This window comes from Dendrobates tinctorius, unplaced genomic scaffold (genome assembly GCF_039654945.1).
Source record: "Dendrobates tinctorius isolate UK_male_01 unplaced genomic scaffold, ASM3965494v1 ptg000040l, whole genome shotgun sequence".
In the NCBI taxonomy this organism is placed as follows: domain Eukaryota; kingdom Metazoa; phylum Chordata; class Amphibia; order Anura; family Dendrobatidae; genus Dendrobates; species Dendrobates tinctorius.
This window is the reverse complement of record NW_027361708.1, coordinates 18,515,171-18,520,454: the sequence shown is the minus strand read 5'-3', so window position 1 is coordinate 18,520,454 and position 5,284 is coordinate 18,515,171. Positions and strand designations below refer to the sequence as shown.

General features: G+C 39.5%; 1 long non-coding RNA gene across 1 annotated transcript; it reads left to right on the top strand.

Annotated features, from left to right (window-relative positions):
- Positions 1–734: 734 nt before the first annotated feature.
- Positions 735–4,185, top strand: LOC141088686 (uncharacterized). Its single transcript, XR_012232020.1, has 3 exons — positions 735–912; positions 2,586–2,654; positions 3,931–4,185. It is a non-coding gene; the product is annotated as an uncharacterized lncRNA (long non-coding RNA).
- Positions 4,186–5,284: the final 1,099 nt, after the last annotated feature.

Here is a 5,284-nt window from a genome sequence, read left to right as displayed (position 1 = left end):
TTCTGCCCTTGTCCTTTGTCCTGAATACATTTTTGAAGTATTCAAATAATAACGATCTGTGAACTTGACAGAACATACCAGCTTTTTAACCACCCCCCCCCCCCGTAAATAGGGCAATCAAACCTAAAAATGTGATTTTTGCCTAGAAGGAAGATCACTGCTGATACTGAGAGAGCTAGATAATCGACTCTTGTAGCGCTGTCTGTACTGAGATTATGAAGATTCAAATGAAAAACAATATGTCTTTCCTGATGGGTGCTCACCTGTTTCGTGCAAGTCCTTTGTGTTCAGAACTAAAACGTTAAAAGACGTTATCAAAAATGAGGCACGTGACCAATATGATTACTTGTACAAGGATGCATAGGGCATCAGTTTTACTAGTTACTTTTTAATTAAACAATTACTATCTCTTTGTGCTAGCACATTTTTTCTCATATCAATAATAGATTTTACAATGTAGGCACGTCACAGTTTTACAACATTGTGCCCCATACTCATCCACTTTAGAAATGTTCATTTTAGAACAGAACAATAAAAAGAAATGATGGAGAATACTATGTCAAGTATTTTACTGCAGTAAATATCCTAAGGTGTTGAGTGGCTTACTATTCATAATTAATGTTTATTCTGCCTTAGAATATTAAATCATTATAAACTTAATCATCCTATTAAATGACTTATCAACAGCTGATGAGAGAAAATGCCCCAATTCTCACTTTGTCCAGATATATAAGGATCAGTCTCAATGCCATCATCAGAATATAACTTTGAGTCTCTGAGAAGTTCAGAACTAAGAAAAGAAATCAGTCATGTCTGGAATCAAAGGAGGAAACTGCCAGAAGAGCTCGTGCCAGAATCCGTGCAAAGATCCCTGCCAAAAAGTGCCGATCTGTGTAAATCCTTGCCAAGACCGTAAGTTACTCTTTTTTTTGTTTTGCATTTTTTGTATTGTTTGCAAACTTTACACATTAATTTGTATTATAGAAATTCACTTCAGAATTTTTCATTGTTAAAAATTACTAAAGATATAAAAAAAGGTAAAAATTAATGTATTTAAAAACTTTTTTAAAAAAAAAAGCCTTACACTTCTTTCTGAAAATACTTCATATTAAAGGTTGGGTTTAGCTCACACATCATATGCTCTTACGTTCAGTCTGCACAAAGATGTCGTGAGGTATATACAGACCCGATATATGATTTGCAGCTGTATATCATTCAGCCATATACTTTACCTTTTGACTCAAAATTGTTTTCTATTGAGAAGAATTGTTGAATATGCTTTTTGATACAGTAAAGTGATTAAAGGCTAATAAATGGGATATGTTCAGTGTATTCAAATTTAAAAATAAATAGTGTTTTCCATACAAGTAAATCTCAAATATGTAGAAAAGGTAATTGATCTAGATATTCATTATGACAGCCATATTTGCTGCTTTGAATTTGGGTTCAACCTTCAAGATTAAACGCTTCAGGAGGGATTGTCTAATATTGGACAATCCCTCCTAAACAGCTAAGCTCTCCATCATTGTGCCCCCCATTGTTATGTCATATGACCACTGCGGACAGTCAGAGGTCACTGATTGGTCTGTAACCTTTACTACTGCTTAGTTAATACACTGGAAAACAGACAAGTCTATTAAGTTCAACCAAGCAGACCATAGTCTATGGCTTTTTTTGTTTTGATGGACAATTTAGCTGTTATGAAGAGGTTATGAACTTGTAGGCAATCTCTTTAAATTGATGATTTTTGATATATTCTTCATAATCGTGTTTCAATGTCTGTAATATATACAGTAGTTCTTGATGATACTTTTTATTTTACAGTGAATATTGTTATTGTGTACACAGCACTGTAGTTTTTACTCCTTATATACTATATACACAAGATGTCAAAATGGTGATACAGACTTTCATATTTTCGGACCAACTGCTTTAAACTTTTCTTTCTAAATTAAGCAGAACAGAAATGCCTACCAGAAGTTTAATTTCAGACCAGCCTTCATAATGCTAGAGGATAATAACACATGTGTAACCTTTTTATTCTCAACTCAAGGAGCAAAGAAATTGAAAAAAATCCATTGAACCAGATTCATATTGGATTCTGTATCTCTCGGATTTGATATAGCAACATTTGGAAGTGGCATACAGACAAGGACTTTTTTAAATAAAATGAGGCCATAGCCTAAAGAAGGTTTTTTTGGAAAATTCTGGCTATCTGGAGCAATGAATGCATTGCTAATATAATCTATCCTTGTGCAAGGCAGTGAACAAGTCAGTTTCCATGTCCTGGTTGTATGAGGCTGTAAAAGGGTAATAGTTAAATTGTGGTTCCTGGGGGTCTAGTGTGCATGTGGGAACAGAGGCTAGCAGAAAGTTTTGGTATGTAGGAATTGACTAGATGCCAGTCCCTCACATCTGTCCTGCATAGGTGGTACAACAGCATCCTATTAACTTCATCAGGTTCCACCACAGCTCCATAGATTTCAGACTTTGTGCATGACTACGATATGACCATAATCATACATAACTCTGTAGATATAGTTTCAAAAAGCAGTGAACACAAAATGAATGCTTTTCTTTTCTAGCTTGCCAGTCTGGGTCCCAGTACTCCGGCTACAGCAATCAACAAGGTCGTGGACAATGCCCCAAACAAGGTAAAGATAAGGAATTTGTACTTGCTTTTCACTGTCATCAGCGTTAATTAATTTCTCTATGTACAGATCAAAATATCTATTTTTAAAAGTTGCTTTATAAGGTTTGATTCATAGGACTGCATTTGGCATAAAATATGAAGAAAGACTGTGCAGGGTTCCCAAACTTCCAGAAATTCTTGGATTAGTCAGTAAAATTAGGTCACTTTTTTCCCTTGTCTGTAAAAAAACTGAATTTCTTATTATGACTGTAACTGGATGTTGGCCCAATGCTATCGCATCGGAAGGGCAGTGACATCACGAAGAAGGCAGCTCTGTGGTGCTGGGGGTGGCAGCTGTCTCCCCCCCTCCCCCATTGTGCTCTGATGCAGCGCCACTAGAGGGTGCCCGCACCCCATCTCCAGCACAGGCCGCAAGCCATGGTCTTTCCTGAAGAGAGAAGGAAGATCCGGCACTGGAGACTTGATAAAATCCACGATAAGTTTTATTCACATAATTTCAGGATAAAACCATAAAGGGGAAAACAGACCCCCACGCCTGACGCGTTTCGAACCTTACACCAGGTTCTTCCTCAGAGTCTTTCCTACTGGCTCTGACTGCACAGAGGTGGGTGGGCAGGCAGCGGCGGGATTCGGCGCGTGTAGTCAGGCGGCGGGTCCTAGCGGGGGTCTGGAGGTGGGTCCTGGTGGCAATCCGGCAGCGGGTCCTGGTGGCAATCCGGCGGCGGGTCCTGGCGGGGGTCCGGCGGCGGGTCCAGCGGTGGCAGCAGGGGGTCCGGCGTGGGTGTCCTGGCATTGTACTGCTGGTGGTACTGCGCAAGGGCCTGGTACCACCAGCGGGTGCTATATTGAAATACCCATCACTTGGGTATTCCAATATGGTGGCGTACTTCCGGTGCAGTGGATTGTGGGATTCGAGGACGTCCGGACGGAAGTGGATGACGGACAATTTTAGGTAAGTATACAATAGATTATCATTATTTTACAGTTCAAAGTGAATGCAGCTAATTTATAGGTTGTAGACATGGATCACTTATAATCACATTAATAATAATTAATTATGGTTTTCAAATGTCAGTGTAAAAAGTCTTAAGCTACTGTGAATTTTGGATAAGCTGTCCAGACCAAAAAAAACAAACTCATGATCTTCATAATGTTGAGTAAAGCATACAATCAAACAGAGCAATCCTGTATGAAATGTGATGATGCTATAAAAATATATAGTTTAACTTCTTCTTTGAAATAAATGATTTACTGATATATGTTCACTTCTCCATCAGATCCCTGCTGTCCTCCTCCCTGTTGTCCTCCTCCCTGTTGTCCTGATCCCTGCTGTCCTGATCCCTGCCAAGGTCAAGGGAACTTCTATTACAATAAATGAAGATATGACACCTGACTGTGTTCCATGAATTGTTCCCCATCTTTCAGCAAATGCACTTAAATTGTCCTAATTAATTAAGAATCCTGACCTTCGCCTTAGCTTGCTGTTTACTCATCTGTTCTGTTATCCAATAAAATTCTACTGTTAGCACATGCTTTGTAGTTTATGTATTCAAGTTTTTATGCATTAGAAATCTTTTATAATAGGGGATGAAAAATAACGACCCACGGACACATGAATGGTCCTTTCTAAGAAAAAAAGGCAGACATATTTTCTAATCCAGAGCAACACTTTTAACTAATAAAAATTTAAAATATCAAATGCTTCTCATTTACAATGCAAAGCTCTTTTAGTGTAAATATACTTAAAGTAGACATTGATAACATAACTGACACACCCGCGAGGGCCGTGGGGTACACGGAATCAGACCGGACAGTTCTATGGGAGAGGTCATGAGGCCGTGATCTGTTCCTGTGGCCCTGGCCGTGCCATAAAATGGAGGCTAATAAAGTGGTGTTTGGTCGTGACGCCACCCGTGGTGTTCGGCAATGGGTGGCCAACACTGCGGTTTAGGTCCACTGGGGCTGTTAGGCTGGCGGAACACACCAAATAATATAGATGTTTATGAGGTGCGTTCACAGCCTGGGGTCTACTGTGCAGCAATGGAAACAGCTGCTAGACAATGGCGGATAGTAGCACGCTCGGGTTACCTCACCCGGAGTGTACGAGGCGAACCCTGTTACTTCACAAAGTCGCACTAATATACACTGTGTGCAGAATTGTTAGGCAAATGAGTATTTTGATCACATCATCCTATTTATACATGTTGTCCTACTCCTAGCTGTATAGGCTTGAAAGCCAACTGCCAATTATGTAAATCAGGTGAATTGCATTTCTGTAATGAGGAGGGGTGTGGTCTAGTGACATCAACACCCTATATAAGGTGTGCTTAATTATTAGGCAACTTCCTTTCCTTTGGCAAAATTGGTCAGAAGAGAGATTTGACGGACTCTGAAAAGTCAAAAATTGTGACATGTCTTGCAGAGGGATGCAGCAGTTTTGAAATTGCCAAACTTTTGAAGCGTGATCACCAAACAATCAAGCGTTTCATGGCAAATATCCAACAGGGTGGCAAGAAGCGTGTTGATAAAAAAAGACGCAAAATAACTGTCCATGAATTAAGGAAAATCAAGCGTGAAGCTGCCAAGATGACATTTGACACCAGTTTTGCCTTATTTCAGAGCTGCAACGTT